This window comes from Gorilla gorilla, chromosome 5 (assembly GCF_029281585.2).
Source record: "Gorilla gorilla gorilla isolate KB3781 chromosome 5, NHGRI_mGorGor1-v2.1_pri, whole genome shotgun sequence".
In the NCBI taxonomy this organism is placed as follows: Eukaryota; Metazoa; Chordata; class Mammalia; order Primates; family Hominidae; genus Gorilla; species Gorilla gorilla.
In genome coordinates, this window is record NC_073229.2 from 24,059,665 (window position 1) to 24,077,493 (window position 17,829).

General features: G+C 39.8%; 1 pseudogene; it reads right to left on the reverse strand.

Annotated features, from left to right (window-relative positions):
• LOC109027128 (snRNA-activating protein complex subunit 5-like) overlaps positions 1 to 17,829 on the reverse strand; it is a 283,079-nt pseudogene that overhangs the window by 98,102 nt on the left and 167,148 nt on the right.

A 17,829-nucleotide genomic window follows, 5' to 3' on the forward strand; every position in this document is an offset into this window, starting at 1 on the left:
ATTATCTGTCAAAAAAAATTCAGGCTTCTTATTGCATTTGAATCTGAATCTGATAGTTTATATTTTCTTTTATGCAGTATGTGAAAAGAAAAGTTGATTCCAGATCTGTGGTTTTCCTGATCATCAGAAGATTATGCACCAGAAAAATTAAGCAACAACTTTGTACTTAATATTGGGCAAACAAGTAGGAAGGATTTTCTAGTCCTATTGAAGAGCTGATGTAATTTCAGGACTGGGATAAATATAACTAAGTATTTTTTTCCTTTATATATGTTTTCTCAAGAATGTTCATTATTCTCTGAGCTCTTATCTGGACTCTGCATTGTAAATATTCTTTTTATAAGAAGAATACTATAAAATTGAAAATACCTGATAGTGAACTCTGATTCTTTCTTAAGGTTTATTACATACCACTGTGACTTATAATATATTTTAATTTTATCCAAGGCTGAATTAAGTTGTTTGTTTGTTTAGCTTTATAATTTCTATTTCTAATCACTAAAGAGGGGTAAATTTTGATAATCAGTGAGAATTTTGTGGGGGGAAGGAGTTCTGGAATGGCAGACAGGAACTGAAATAAATTTGCTCCTCTATAAAAGCAACAGAAACAATGACAAAAGCCATCAAAATCAACTTGTTCAGAGCTCTGAAAGTTAATAAAAGGCAGGCAATTATTTGAGAAACATTTATTTAAGAAAAACTGCTGAACCTACATGAGAACAGGGCCTTTGTGATCTTTTAACTTGTTCGTAGGAGCCTTGAATACTAACCATCTGGCAGCCACAGTTGCTATAAAAACCAGCAGCTTTGCAGCCACTAAATGGGACAGACTTGATGTGAAACTTCTCAAAAGTTCCCATCTTCAGATCAGTGTTCACTATTTGACTTGACATAGAGCTCACTCTGCCAGAAAAGCTCTATTTGCAGTCACTATCCGACCTGACTTGGAGCTCACTCTGCTAGAAAAGCTCTACCCCCAGAGAATTGGTTGGAAACAAAGCTTTGAAAATTGTTTAGCAGCACAGTTGCCTGAGGCTGTGATACCAATAGGACCAAACAAGAGGTTGGCCAAAAACTTAAAAGGAAGATCTGGGGAATGGGCCCACACAGGGCTCCAGAAAGCTCTGACACATTCCTGAGGATATAGAAGGAAGGCCACATACATGTACAGAGCTGTGTGCATTCCCTAGAAACATCTGAGAGGAACCCAATCTTCCATCTCTGGCTGACTTTTAGGCCCTGTACAAGCAGGAAGTGAAGGCTAAGACAGAGCTGTAAACTACCTGAGCATTGAAAACACACCCCAACACACACACACAGTCTGTCAGCAAAGGGCAGAAGTTTTATAGCTTCAAGGCATGTAAGAAAATCTCTGACCAATTGTTGTTTGACTGCTAAGCTAACCAAGCAAAGGCTCAGTAACTTCACACTACAGGGAATAAATACTTTACAGAATAAGTTAACACATATCATTAAACAAACAGCAGCAACAACAAACCCCAGGAGTAGGGGTGGAATCTGATATCCAGAGTTGCCACATCATATCAAAAATGCTCAATTTGAAATAAAATATTAGAAGATATGCAGATAAATAGGAAAGGAAGGTTCATATGAAGGAAAAGAGCAGTCAATAGAAAAAGTTCCCAAGGGGACCAAATGAACAAATATTTTAAACCAGTTATTATATATACATATAAATATATATACACATAAATATATATACACACACATATATGTTCTAAGAATTAAAGGAAACCAGGTCTAAAAAATTAAAGTCGATTTAACATCTGAAAAAAGAACAAAAACCACATGATCATCTCAACAGATGTAGAAAAGGTATCTGACAAAATCCAGCATTCCTTCATCATAAAAACACTCAACAAACTTGGAATAAAAGGAAACTTCTTTAACCTGATAAAAGGCATCTGTGAAATATCCATAGCTAATACCATACTTGGTGAAAGACAGAATGTTTTTCCTCTACAATCAGAAACAATATTGTCCATTCCTGCCACATCTATTCACTATTGCACTGGAGGTTCTAACAAGAGCAATTAAGCAAGAAAAATAAATAAAAGGCATCCACACCAGAAAATGAGAAGTAAAATAATCTCTTCTTGGAAATGGCATAATACTGCATATAGAAAATCCTAAGGAATACACTAAAAAATTATTATAACTCATAAATGAGTTCCAAAAATTTCAGGATACAAGATCAATAAAAAAAAATCAGTTGTATCTCTATGCACTTGCAAGGAACAATCCAAAAATAATGTTAAGAAAATAATTTTATTTATAATAGCATCAAAATAAACTGCTTATGAAAAATTTAACAAATGCACACTGTGTACAGTATGAGACTTTTTCACTGAAAATACAAAACATTTCCAAAGGAAATTAAAGAAGATCTAAATGAATGAAAAGATATCCCAGGTTTTGGGATTAAAGGACTTAATATCATTAAAATGTGAATATTTCCTAAATTAATCTACAGATTCATCACCATCTTTATCAAAATCCCAGCTGGCTTTTTGACAGAAATTGACAAGCTGGTCATAAAATGTATGAAAGTACAAGGACCCCATGATAACTAAAACAATTTTAGAAAAAAACAAATTTAAAAGACCCACACTTGCAACTTCAAAGCTTACTGCAATATTACAGTAATCAAGATAGAATGCAACTGACATAAGGATACACACATAAATGAATGGAATCCAGGTGAGAGTAAAAATAAACCTCTACCTTTATATTTAACTGATTTTTAACAAGTGAGCTAAGATCATGTAATGGGGAATAAAACAGTCATTTCAACAAACAGAGCTGGGACAACTAGATATCCACATGTCCAAGAAAGACATAGTTGTACCCCTTTATTATATCATACACACGCACAAAACCTCAAAATGAATCATAGGTCTCAACATAAGAGCTAAAACTATAAAACTCTTAGAAGAAAACATAGGCGTAATCTTTGTAACATAAAATTAGGGAATGTTTTCTTAGATATGATACCCAAAAGCAAGATCAACAAAATAAAAATTAAATAAATTGGACCTTGTGATGGTGCATTTTAGTTGTCAACTTGACGGGATGGAGGGATGCCTATATGATTGGGGAAGCATTGTTTGTGGGTGGGTCTGAGAGGGTGGTTTTGGAGGATATTGGCATGTGAGTTGATAGACTGATTTGCATTTCTCTGATGGCCAGTGATGGTGAGCATTTTTTTATGTATTTTTTGGCTGCATAAATGTCTTCTTTTGAGAAGTGTCTGTTCATGTCCTTTGCCCACTTTTTGATGGGGTTGTTCGTTTTTTTCTTGTAAATTTGTTTGAGTTCATTGTAGATTCTGGATATTAGCCCTTTGTCAGATGGGTAGGTTGTGAAAATTTTCTCCCATTTTGTGGGTTGCCTGTTCACTCTGATGGTAGTTTCTTTTGCTGTGCAGAAGCTCTTTAGTTTAATTAGATCCCATTTGTCAATTTTGGCTTCTGTTGCCATTGCTTTTGGTGTTTTAGACATGAAGTCCTTGCCTGTGCCTATGTCCTGAATGGTAACGCCTAGGTTTTCTTCTAGGGTTTTTATGCAAATCAAAACCACAATGAGATATCATCTCATATCAGTTAGAATGGCAATCATTAAAAAGTCAGGAAACAACAGGTGCTGGAGAGGATGTGGAGAAATAGGAACACTTTCACACTGTTGGTGGGACTGTAAACTAGTTCAACCATTGTGGAAATCAGTGTGGCGATTCCTCAGGGATCTAGAACTAGAAATATCATTTGACCTAGCCATCCCATTACTGGGTATATACCCAAAGGACTATAAATCACGCTGCTATAAAGACACATGCACACGTATGTTTATTGCAGCACTATTCACAATAGCAAAAACTTGGAACCAACCCAAATGTCCAACAATGATAGACTGGATTAAGAAAATGTGGCACATATACACCATGGAATACTATGCAGCCATAAAAAATGATGAGTTCATGTCCTTTGTAGGGACATGGATGAAATTGGAAATCATCATTCTCAGTAAACTATCGCAAGAACAAAAAACCAAACACCACATATTCTCACTCATAGGTGGGAATTGAACAATGAGAACACATGGACACAGGAAGGGGAACATCACACTCTGGGGACTGTTGTGGGGTGGGGGGAGGGGGGAGGGATAGCACTGGGAGATATACCTAATGCTAGATGACGAGTTAGTGGGTGCAGCGCACCAGCATGGCACATGTATACATATGTAACTAACCTGCACATTGTGCACATGTACCCTAAAACTTAAAGTATAATAATAAAAAAAAAAGATAGACCGAGTGGGGACGATTTGCCTCAATGTGGGCAGGCACCGTCCAATCAGCTTGGAGCCCGGATGGAATAAAAGGGGAAAGAAGGATGAATTTGCTCTCTCTCTCTCTTTCCACTGGACCTGAAACATCCTTTTACTTCTGTCCTTGGACATTAGAACTTCAGGGTCTTTGGCCTTTGGACTCTGGGAGGTACACCAGAGGCCTCTTGGGGCTCTCAGGCCTTTGATCTTGGACTGAGAGTTATGCCATTGGTTTCCTTAGTTCTTAGGCCTTACACCTGAACTGAACCATGCTACCAGCACCCCTGGATCTTTAGCTTGCAGACTCACTACCATGAAACTTCTGAGCCTCCACATGTGAGCCAGTTCTCCTAATATATCTTTTCTCATGTATCCATATCTACATCCATCTGTATCTACATTTATATATCCTATTAGTTCTGTCTCTCTGAAGAACTTTGACTAATGAAGACCTCATCAAAATTAACAACATTTTGCTGCAAATGATACATCAAGAAAGTAAAAAAGCCACCCACAGTAGGGGAGAAAACATTTGCAAATTATATAACATACATCTGATAATTATATGTCATACATCTGATAAGGAACTTTATCCAGAATATGTAAAAAAGTCTTACAAGTCCACAATAAAAAGACGAATAATCTAATTAAAAGTGGGCAAAAAAAACTACCAACATAGCAACACTCTGCCTCTACAAGAATAAATAATAAAAAAATTAGCTGGGCATGGTGGCTTGTGCCTATAGTCCTAGCTACTCAGAAGGCTGAGGGAGGAGGATCGCTTGAGCCCAGGAGTTGAAGGCTGCAGTGAAATATGATTGTGTCACTGCGCTCCAGCCTGGGAAACAGAGCAAGACCCCATCTCTTAAAAAGAAAAGTGGGCAAAAGATTTGAATGGATATTTTTCCAAAAAAAAATGTAAGAATGGCTAAAAAGCATATAAAAAGATTCTCAACATTGCTAGTCATTAGGGAACGCACATTAAAACACAGATGCCACTCCCCATCATCTAGGATGACTATAATAAAAAAAAAACAACAACAACAGACAATAACAAGGGTAGGCAAGGATGTGGAGAAATTGGAAGGCTCATAGATTTTGCTTGCGGAAATGTAAACTGGTGCAGCCACTTTTGGAAACAGTTTGATAGTTCTCAAAATGTTAAACACAGAGTTGCCATATCCAGCTATTCCACTCCTAGATACTATAGGAAACAAAATAATGCCCCTCAAAGATGCTCACCTCCTAATCCCTGAAATCTGTGAACATATTATCTTACATGAAAAAGGAAATTTTCACCTGTGATTCAGTGTCTCCAGATGGGGAGATGAACTTGGATTATCTGTGTGGGTTGAATGTAATCACAAGTGTTGTTATAAAGGGAGGTTGAGGGGATCAGAGTCAGAGAAGGTCATGTAACAATGGAGGCAGAGAGAGACGTTACAGCAGAGGCAGAGATCGGGGAGGCAGAAATCATTATCAACAGAGGCAGAAACCATTAGCTTTTGATAATGATCATGGCAACACAGGTGAGAAGATGCCATCGCTGGTAGAGCCAAGGAGTTTGGGTGTCTTAAGAAGTTGGAAAAGGTCCCCCTGGAGCTCCCAGAGAGGTGGCAGCATGGCCAGCGCCTTGATTTTATCCTGGTGAAACTGATTTTGGACTCCAGACCTCCAGAACCATAAGATAATACATTTCGGTTGTGTTAAGCCATTAAGTTTATGGTGATTTGTTACAGAAGCAACAGGATACTTATCCAATAACCAAGAGAAATGAAAACATATGGTCACCCAAAAACCTGTACACCAATGTTCTTACAGCATTTTTCACAATAACCAAAAAAGTGAAAACGACCTGCACATCCATTAACTGATGAAGAGACTCAGAAAATGTTTGGTCTATCCAAACAATGGAATGTTATTTGTAAGAAAAAAAAATGAATGACTGATACAAGCGACAACATGGATAAACTTTAAAAACACTATGCTAAGTGAAAGAAATCAATTATTTATATGAAATGTCCGAAATGGACAATACAATAGAAATACAAATAAATTAGTAGGGAGATGAGGAGTGACTGCTAGCAGGTGTGGGGCTTCATTTTGGGATGGATTAATTATTCAAAATTAGATAGTGATGATGGTTGCACAACTCTGTGAATATACTAAAATCTAATATATTGTATACATTAAATGGATGAGTTTTGTTATGAGAATATCTTAATGTTCATAACCTGTGACAAAATACAAATGCTCACCTCACTCTACTTGACAGCAATGTAATTCAAACACACAGCAAAACAATACTGTTTTTCATACATTTTAAAATTACCTTTATTGTTACTTTTCTTTATTTTTTAACTTTAAGTTCCAGGATACATGTGCAGAATGTGCAGGTTTGTTACATAGGTATACATGTGCCATGGTGGTTTGCTGCACCTATCAACTCATCACCTAGGTTTTAAGCCCCACGTGCATTAGGTATTTGTCCTAATGCTCTCCCTCCCTTTGCCCCCCACCCCTTGACAGGCCCGGGTGTGTGATGTTCCCCTCCCTGTGTCCATGTGTTCTCATTGTTCTACTCCCACTTATAAGTGAGACCACGCGGTGTTTGGTTTTCTGTTCCTGTGTTAGTTTGCTGAGGATGATGACTTCCAGCTTCATCCATGTCCCTGCAAAGGACATGATCTCATTCTTTTTTATGGCTGCATAGTATTCCATGGTGTATATGTACCACATTTTCTTTATCCAGTCTATCATTGATGGGCATTTGGGTTGGTTCCAAGTATTTGCTATTGTAAATAGTGCTGCAATAAACATACATGTGCATGTGTCTTTATAGCAGAATCATTTATATTCCTTTTGGTATATACCCAGTAATAGGATGGCTGGGTCAAATGGTATTTCTTGTTCTAGATCCTTGAGGAATTGCCACACTGTCTTCCACAATGGTTGAACTAATTTACATACCCACAAACAGTGTAGAAGTGTTCCTATTTCTCCACAGCCTTGCCAGCGTCTATTGTTTCCTGACTTTTTAATAATCACCATTCTGACTGGTGTGAGATGGTATCTCATTGTGGTTTTGATTAAAGAGCTTCTGCCCAGCAAAAGAAACTAGCATCAGAGTGAACAGGCAGCCTACAGAATGGGAGAAAAATTTTGCAATCTACCTATATGACAAAGGTATAATATCCAGAATCTATAAGGAACTTAAACAAATTTACAAGAAAAAAGAAAAACACAAACAACCCCATCAGAAAGTGGGCAAGGGATATGAACAGACACTTCTCAAAAGAAGACATTTATGCAACCAACAAACACATGAAAAGGAGCTCATCAGAATATTGATTTGTATCTCTCAAGTGGCTTTTTAGTTTTATACTAAGCTTTGTTAACCACGAAATAAATGCCAAGTTAACTGATTTATTTTTCACTCAACAAATGAATACATACTTTGTGTCATAGCCTGGCTGGGCACTGGACCATGAGTGCCAGTGAAAGCACTAGTGCCATGAGTACTAGTGGGCTTACTATATTTTTTGTCTTATTCATACAAGGACAGTGGGCATGCTATCTGACTTCCAACCAATCACGTATCTTAAATATGCCAAACTCCATTACTTCTGTCACTCCTTATGTAATAAAGCTATGTTATACCTTATAGATTTGTTGAAATGTACTAACTTTATAAGATTATTGGCCAGCTCTAATTTGTTGATATGGATTAGGTTTTACCTGTTTATATACACACGCCTCTCTACTAGGCTGAAATATTTGAAATACAATATAACAATATTAGCTAAATGCTTATGTGGACAAATATATAATTAAGTTAATGCTATGAGTGAGATACACAAGGAGTTAAGAGAGTAATTATCCCCTTGCCTTTTGAGTCAAAGAAGTTTTTTCCAAGGAGGCAGGCAGAAGAACATTTCAGGAAGGTGGCAACATGGCCAAGACCCAGAGATGTGGGTATGTTTGTTCATTTCAGGGAGGCCAATGTGGCCAGAGTTGATCAGCCTTAAAGGCAGATTAGTAGTGGACCTCAACATCCACTTTCAAACTCTTCATTATGAATGCAACTTGTTAGCTGGATATTGTCCAAGTGGATAAAAGACTTTATATCCCACCCGCCTTGCAGCTATGTCTGGTTGCGTGATAAAGTTGGGAACAACTCAAGGTCAGCTGAATGGTCTCTCAAGGGAGAGAATGTTCTTGTCCATTTGACTTCTCCTTCCAGTTAGCTGGAAGATGGAGGCAGTGACTGGAGATCAGGCAGATATCTTGACCAGGGTGAAAGCTGCATGCTGCAAATGCCAGAAAAAGACAAGGGATCCAGGTCTTGGATACCATATTCGATGAATCAGCCCTAATCTGCCTACCTCTTATGTCTTTGATGTGAGAAAGAAGAAATTTCTATCCAGTGAATCCACAGTTATTTAGGTTTTCTTTTCTTCACAGTAAAATATAATTAATACACTTTCGAGGATGTGTTAGTTTTTCCTACAAGTACTGGGAAGATCATAAAGGTTAAGACATAATTGTCTTAGGCTTTAAAAAATGTTTTTCACTGTCATATGAAGAATTAATTGAAGTGAGAACTATTGGATATAGAGATACCAAGTGGGAAACGATTACAGTAATTTAGGTTAAAGATGTTGATGAATTTAGACTAACACAGTGTCAGACAAAAAGAAAAGGAAAAATGAATTCAAGATATATTTAGGATACAGAATGAACGGCACTTGGTTACTGATCATTGTGGGGAGTGAAGAAAAGGGAGGTGTTAAGGATGATTCCAGTCATTCTAAGATGAGCAACTGGTGGGTTGAGGTGTTATTTCCTGAAATGGGAAATGCTGGAGGAAGAACAGTCTTAAGGGAAAGATCAAGAGTTTAATTTTAGACTAGGAGAGTTTGGAATGGCTGCAGCTATGGCAGATTTACAGTTGGATATGGAGATATGGAGATCAGAAGATAGATTTAGCGTGGGTGTGGTGCCTCACACCTGTAGTCCCAGCGTTTTGGGAGGTTGAGGTGGGAGGATAGCTTGAGGCCAGGAGTTCGAGGCTGCAGTGAGCTATGACCTTGCCACTGCACTCCAGCCTGGTTGACTGAGCAAGACCCTGTCTCCTGTCTCAAAAATAAAATAAAAGTAAAAAAGAAGATAGGTTTGTATTGTACTCACAAATTAGTGTTATAAAATGCTCTGGATGGAAACTTGAATTTGGGGGGATTTTGTTGTTGCTTTTCTTCCTCTGCTCTAGTGCTGTGCTTTGTAAACTACAGATTATGATCCTTGAGTGGCTCAGAAAACAATATTTTTTACTTCATTAATGAGATAGAATTTTTAAATCATGGTGTTCCGCTAATAACTGAAAAGTTTTTATGCAAGTATATATAATGCACTTACACATATGTGCGTTATACATACATGATCATGGGTGACTAGATATACACATAGGCTTCATAGGAAAATGTTTTTGCCTATTTTGGTTACTGATGTATATCCATTGTCTAGAATGGTGTATGGTAGGCAGTCACTAAACATTAATTGAATGAATAAATATGTGAACATGTGAGTATGTGTACATTCACTGTGTGGCAATATAAAAACTATTTTTTACTATATTAATATTGACATAATTTCAGACTTAAAGAAACATTTCAAGAAAAGTCTAAGAATTCCCAGATACTCTTTTTTTATTATCTTTATTCATTTATTTATTTATTTTTGAGACGGAGTCTTGCTCTGTCGCCCAGGCTGGAGTGCAGTGGCGCGATCTCTGCTCACTGCAAGCTCCGCCTCCCAGGTTCACACCATTCTCCTGCTTCAGCCTCCTGAGTAGCTGGGACTACAAGTGCCCGCCCCCATGCCCAGCTAAGTTTTTGTATTTTTAGTAGAGACAGGGTCTCACCGTGTGAGCCAGGATGGTCTCGATCTCCTGACCTCGTGATCCACCTGCCTCAGCCTCCCAAAGTGCTGGGATTACAGGCGTGAGCTACCACGCCTGGCCATTCCCAGATACTCTTTTTTAATGAGATGGAGTCTTGCTCTGTCACCCAGGCTGGAGTGCAATGGCACCATCTCGGCTCACTGCAGCCTCTGCCCCCTGGGTTCCAGCGATTCTCCTGCCTCAGCCTCCCAGGTAGCTGGGATTACAGGCACACGCCATCATGCCCAGCTAATTTTTGTACGTTTAGTAGAGATGGGGTTTCACCAGTCTAGCCAGGCTGGTCTTGGAACTCCTGACCTTAGGTGGTCCGCTTGCCTCGGCCTCCCAAAGTGCTAGGGCTAAAGGCGTGAGCCACCGCAACTGGCCCCCAGATATTCTTTATCTTTCACCCAGATTCCTCATAAGTTAATGTTTTATTTCATTTTCTTTATATATAAACACACACACATACACACACACACCACACACACACACACTTTTCTGAATCATTCAAAAACTGCAGACATAATGCCCCTTTACCCGTAAGTCAGTATTTATGTCTTAAAAATATAAACCACATGTAGTTATCAATGTAGTCATCAAAACCAGAAAATTAACATTGAAATGCTGTTATTATCTAATCTACAGACAGTATTGGGATTTTTGGTTATTGTCCCAATAATGCCTTTTACAGCAAAAGAAGATCCGAGATCCTGTGTGGCATTCATCTGTCGTGTCTCTTCAGTCTCTTTTAATCTGGAACAGTTCCTGAATGTTTATTTTTATAAAGTATGTTTTTTTTTGTTGTTTTTTTTTTTACTGTGGTCAGGGTAAAAAATTTTCTGACAGTCACCGGGCTAGTGAGCAGTTAGAGTCTAAAATATCACCTTGGTCTGCCTTCGAAGGGGAAATCACAGAAGAACATTCTCTTTCTTGAAATGGTGGAGAGTGGCTTCTGGATCTGATCGGGACATGGTGTTAGGGAAAGGAGAGCTATGAGAATGTCTTTGTTGCTGCATTTGGATTCTGAGAGGACATTAGAGTCCATTGTGGGAGTAATGAGGTTAAGGACACCTTTGTGTTGAAACCCTGGAAGAAGGTGCTGGCTGGCCTGAGCAGGTGGAATTCAGAGAAGAAGAGAACAGCCATTCTGGGTCTTTGCAAGGCGAGTTGGAACACTGGCTGATGTTGGAGCTTTGGGGAGCACCAGATCCTAAGATGTGAGGTAAGAAAACGGGAGATGCCCCTGGCCACACCTGGCCCTGTGGGAGGAAAGGCCCAACTAGGGAATCTACTCAGGCTCTGGATTAACACTGGCATCTGCCCACCTGGGTTGGATGTGTTGTCAATAGCCATGTGGTAGCAAGAGGCAAAAGATGATTGAATTTCAGGTTTTTCTAGTGAGAAATGGATTCACCCCACCCTAGCCCCATCTTGGACTGCTCAGGGCTTCCTGAGTTATCAGCAGAAGGATGGGTCCTCAAAGGGAAAATACTTCAATATTTGCTAATGTGGAAGGCAGGGCTCTCAACTAGCCAGATCTCATTTGAGTTGCAAAATATGAACATGGGTTTATATTTGCACAATGAGTTTTTGGAACAAGTCCTGCCAGTCACAGATTGTTTTTAAAATATAGGAGATAAAAGAAATCTCCTAAGCAGAAAGAAGAGAATAAAAAGAGAGCCTGAGGAATGCCATTATTTTAAAGTCAGGCAGAGAAGTACTTGTCAAAGGAGACAGAAAAGGCATTTCCGCCGAGCAAGAAGGAAAAGCAAGAGTGTGCAGGTCACATAAGCTGAAGGACTTAAGATGGCAGAAAAGCTAACAGATGGTTGAACTTTACCTGGAGCGTTTGCACCCTATCAAGAAGAAATAATTGTTACACTCTGGCTATTGTACCCAGAATGTTCTGCGACCAGTGCTATTGTAGAGATGTGGATGTCTATGGCAAGTTCCAGCAGTTAAAGAGTCTATCAGGACTCATGCCATTAGCCACAGAAACACATTTCTGCTATCCTTGGATAACCAGGAGAGAACAGGCTTGGAAATGTGCAGCTGAGAGAGCTCTCATGGGCTGGACAAGCCACCACAGCCAAGGTCTTCTAGCAGGAACCCTATTGCTGTCCCCTCACTGAATATGCCTCCAGCCAGCCTGTGTGTTCCCTCATTCATTGAAAGTAAATGGGCCCAGAGGGGCACCTGCATGTCCAAGCTTGAATCACATGCCTACCTTGGGGTGCACTTAGATGGGGAAACACAGGATCTGGGATTCTCAGTTGCAGGGATATTTTACTTAACACTTGAAACTATTAATGTAATTCGTGCATCCCTCAGTACAGGCAGAGAGGAGAGCAAGTGTGTCCTGGACCTACCTAGCTATAACTATGGCTTTGTGTGTGTTCATGTGCCACATGTGGCCAGGTGGTGGGCTCCAGCACACCACACAGATGAGGGGAGCCCTCCTGAACACTGGGCTATGTCTTCTGACTGACCCAGAAGCTGGTGGGAACAAGCTGTTTTGCCTCCCTTCTCCCCCTCCCTGCTATCCTGCCTCCCCACTTTTTACCACCCCACCCCTGTCCCCTAACCACCACCAGCATTCAGTGATAGTCCTGGCAAGATTGCAGTTCCTGTGCAATCTCTCTGCGGACACCTCTCAGGCTGTAGGCACTGTGCCTCTTGGAAACTGGTAAATTTGCAGGGGAAGGGAAGTTCCTAACCTCACTTTGCCTGGAAATGCCATGCCTTCTCTACCCTGTTATTTGTTTTCCTTCTCTTCTAGTCACTAGGGACAGATCAGAAAGTTGGCTGGTGACACAGATAGCCTCGGAGGGAGAGGGAGGGGTGGCTGGAGTGCTCCCTTGGCTTTGGAAAGCCTGTCCCTTTCTCCCAATTGGGTGGTGACTGGAACAAATGACACTCCCTCCTAAACACTGCATTTCCCCCAAAGGTGCTCCTCCCTTCTCCCAATCAGCGAGGATAGGATGTAGGGAGGGAATGGGGGTGGTGGGGGAATTCTCTGAACTGATGCCTCTCAGCAGGCTCTGAAAGGTGGAAGCTGGGCCTGACCCCTGGGGGTCCAGGGTGAGGCAGGGGAGCAGTTTGCTCTGCTGCAAGCAATTGTTAGAACTGAGACTTTGGTGGAAGTCACATGGGGATAATAAGGAGATGGGCTTTCAGTTGGTTTTGTTATTATATTTAAGCATTCTACAGACTGTGTGGCTCCTTGTTGTCTGCAGCCCAGAGTGGACTGCTCCCACCTCCCCACCTTTGGGACAGCATGGATAACAACTGACAGGCAGTTGCCGGACCTTAGGATGACAACAATTAATGTGGTCACGGATGAGTTTCCAGGGTACCAAGAAAAAAATCAACATTGAAATCCTACCTGATTTTCCTAATATCCTGGAAATTTATCCATCACCACAAACATGGTTCTCATCCTAAGGTCAGACAACTATCTAGTGATGTCCCAAAGGTGGGGAGGTGAGAGCAGGAAGTGGGGGAATTGGATGATGGACAACCGGCGGGCAGGGGGAAGGAACGAATTTCCACTGCGATGAGTTTGTAAGTATTAGAGAGAAGCATGTGTGTGTACAGATATTTTTTATGTGTACTTGTAATGTCCCACACATATACCCACTAGGAACCAAGGTTGCTTATACAGGCAGGGGAAGTTGACAAGCTCTTACTGGAGCAGTTTGAAGGGTGTCTCAGATATCTCCCCGTTGCCAGTTTTCACCGGTTGTGGATATCTAACTTTAGAAATTCACTCCTTTGTGAACCTGATCTTCAAGCCATTCTTTCCTTAGGTTCCCTCCTGAAAAACCTCAGCTAAAATATTTTCCTACTTCTCTGAATTTCCACATGCTTTATCTAAGGGCAGAAATCTCACAAAGTTAACCTTGTTGTATCCACAGCAGCAAATGCAGTGCCTGGCATACACTAGGTGGTCAACAAACAGATACTGAGTGAATTAAAATAGAATCATATCTGGGAATCCTAGAAAGCTAAGTCACTGGTATGTCAAGGGCATTCGGGCTAGTTTCCTCCTCAGAGGAAAGACAGGGGCAGCCTGGGAATCCCAGGTTGCTTTGGGCTATTAGAATGTTAACAAAGCATTGAAAAGAACTCACTAAAGTGACAGCATCAAAATGATGACATCAGAACATCTTGTACCCATTCCTGCTTCATCAAGTAACCTCAGGCTAGTCATGTAATTTCTCTGATCTCAATTTTTTTATCTACAAGTTATCGCGAGTGGATTAAACATTTTCTAAGATCCTTTTTCTCTTGGTTCTCTTCCCTGCTAGAGAGAAGGGAAAATGCTTTGGTTATTATTTACTTGTCATCAAGTTTTCTCTGTTCCTACATACATCACATTGATGCTATTACTCTACTCCTTAAAATGTCTGTATCTGTAATTATCCCCCAATTACCTACCAGATCACGTCCAAACTCCATCTGCAAACATTCAAGACCTCCCCACCCCATCGACACTTTATCTTTTTCAGCCTTATTTCTCACCATTCCCCTATCCTAAGCTTCCCTTGCAGTCAAAATTGATCTATTTCTGGTCCACTAAATAGTTTATAAATTTTAAAAATTTTGTCCCTTTACTCAAATGCTTCTTTCTACATACGTGATAGTTCATTTCAGGTGTCACTTTGACTGGATTAAGGGACACCCAGATAGCAGGTTAAACACTATTTCCAGGTGTTTCTGGAAGAGATTAGCATTTGAAGCAGTGGACTGAGCAAAAATGATCAGCCCTCACCAACGTGGGTGGACATCAACCAATCTGCTGAGGGCCCACATAGAACAACAAGGTAGAGGAAGGACAAACTTGCTCTCTCTCTTCTGCAGATACAACACTCATCCTCTCCTGCCTTTGGACATCAGAACTCCAGGTTCTCCAGCATTTGGGCTACAAGACTTTTACCAGCACCTCCACCCGCCCTCAGACTGAGAGTCACACCCTTGTTCCCTGGTTCTCCAGCTTGCAGACAGCCTATCATGGGACTCCTCAGCCTCCATAATCATGGGAGCCAGTTCCCATAATAAATCCCCTCATATATCTTTATCTATCTATCTATCTATCTATCTATCTATCTATCTATCTATCTATCTATCTATCCATCCATCCTATTGATTCTGTTTCTCTGAAGAACTCTGACTAATACAACATACAATTCCCAAATCCTCCCATCTTACTTTGAAGTCCTCTCCATTCTTCCAAACAAAGCTCAAATGTAACTTCCCCCAGAAAGCCTTCTACAGCCAGAAGTGACAGTTTTTCCTTTAAATTCTTATAGAACCTCTTATTTCCTTTTTTCAAATAAGAATCTTTTTTTTCTTTACTTTAAGTTCTGGAATACATGTGCAGAAGGTTCAGGTTTGTTACATAGGTATACATGTGCCATGGTGGTTTACTGCACCTATCAATTCATTATCTAGGTTTTAAGCCCCTCATGCATTAACTATTTGTCCTAATACTCTCCCTTCTCTTGCCCCACCCCTGAAAGGCCTCGGTGTGTGTTATTTCCCTCCCTGTGTCCATGTGTTCTCATTAGAACCTCTTATTTCTATCAACTCTATAGCTCTTTCATAATGCCTTTTATTTTAAGCATTTGTGTACTTGCATTACTGCTATCTCCAAGTTTGCATGCTCTTTGAGGATGGGGATCATTACTTAGAAATCTTTCTGTCTTGTATAACTCTGCCAATAAAACCCTGCAGGCATGGCAAAAGAAACCCAGCATTTATTCATGTCACTATTGTGCAAAGAACTTTATATATGTATCTTATTTGGTACATATAATCATCCTATGGGGTTTAATATAATTACTCTCATTTTATGGATGTGAAAAATAAAACTCAGAGAGGTGTAGAAACTTGCTAATTATTAATATCTAGCAAGTAGGGAATCATGACCAGATGTGTCTGATTCTAATGTTCGTGATTTTCCCTACCAAAAAGTGTCCAATTTATATAATAGTTGCTCAATCAATATTGATGAGCATATGGTGAATCACTGTGGCAGAGAAAGCAAGTGCTCTCCAAACATCATGCACTCCTCTGAGTTCCTCAGCCCCCCAAGTTGGGGCCATGTGACTGGGCTCTGGCCAGGGAGATCTTGCTTCAGTCTCATGGAGGCCATGCGTTTCAGATGGAGGAGCCCTCTCTGCCAGAATCAGATAGAGAGGTGATAGGAAATAAACATTTACTGGTTAAGCTACTGAGATTTTAAGATATGTCTTTTGTCAATTAAGATTTACCTGTTAATTACTCTGAATAACAAAGTAACTGACCAAATGAGCATAATTAATATAATGATATGCTATTCTAAGAAGATTTATTGAATAATATCTAGGTGTCAATTTACTTGTTCCTTGTAACATCATCTGTGCTCTTAGAAAAGTCAGCCAAGATCACTGCTGTTCTTAGAGTAGATGCCAATGAACTCTTAATCCTTGAGCACATGTATTGAGAACTGTAATTTCAATACAATGTGTATGTGTGTTTAAGCTTTCATATACAGGCATACCTCTTTATTGTGCTTTGATTTATTGCACTTTACAGATATTGTGCTTTTTACAAATTGAAAATTTGTAGCAGGCCTGCATCAAGCAAATCTATTGGCACCATTTTTCCAACACCATTTTTCCTGTCTCTGTGTCACATTTTGGTAATTCTCATAGTATTTCAAACATTTTCACTATTATTATATCTGTTATAATGATCTGTGATCAGTGATCATTAATGTTATTATTGTCATTATTTGGGGGCACCATGAACCATGCCCACAAAGATTCCACACTTAGTCAATAAATGTTGTCTGTGTTCTCACTGCTTCACCAACCTGCCCTATCATTCTCATCTCTCTCCCTGTCCTCTTGGGCCTCTCTATTCCTTGAGACACAGCAATATTGAAATTAAGCCACTTAACCCTACACAAACCTCTAAGTGCTGAAGTGAAAGGAAGAGTCACACATCTCTCACTTTAAATCAAAAGCTAGAAATGATTACACAGTGAGGAGGGAATGTTGAAAGCTGGGATAGACCAAAAGCTAGGCCTCTTATGCCAAACAGTTACCCAAGCTGTGAATGCAAAGGAAAAGTTCTTGTAGGAAATTGAAAGAGCTACTCCAGTGAACACACAAATGATAAGAAAGCAGAGCAGCCTTATTGCTGATGTGGAGAAAGTTCTAGTGGTCTGGATAGCTGATCAAACCAGCCACAATATTTTCTTAAGCCAAAACCTAATCTAGAACAAGGCCCTAACTTTCGTGTATTCTGTGAAGGCTGGAAGAGGTGAGGAAGCTACACAAAAAAAGTTTGAGGCTAGTAGAGGTTGGTTCATGAAATTTAAGGAAAGAAGCTATCCTCAAAACATAAAAGTACAAGGTGAAGCAGGAAGTGCTGATGAAGACACTGTAGCAAGTTATCCAGAAGATCTAGCTAACATCATTGATGAAGGTGGCTACACTGAACAACAGTTTTTTAATGTAGGTGAAACAACCTTCTATTAGAAGAAGGTGTCATCT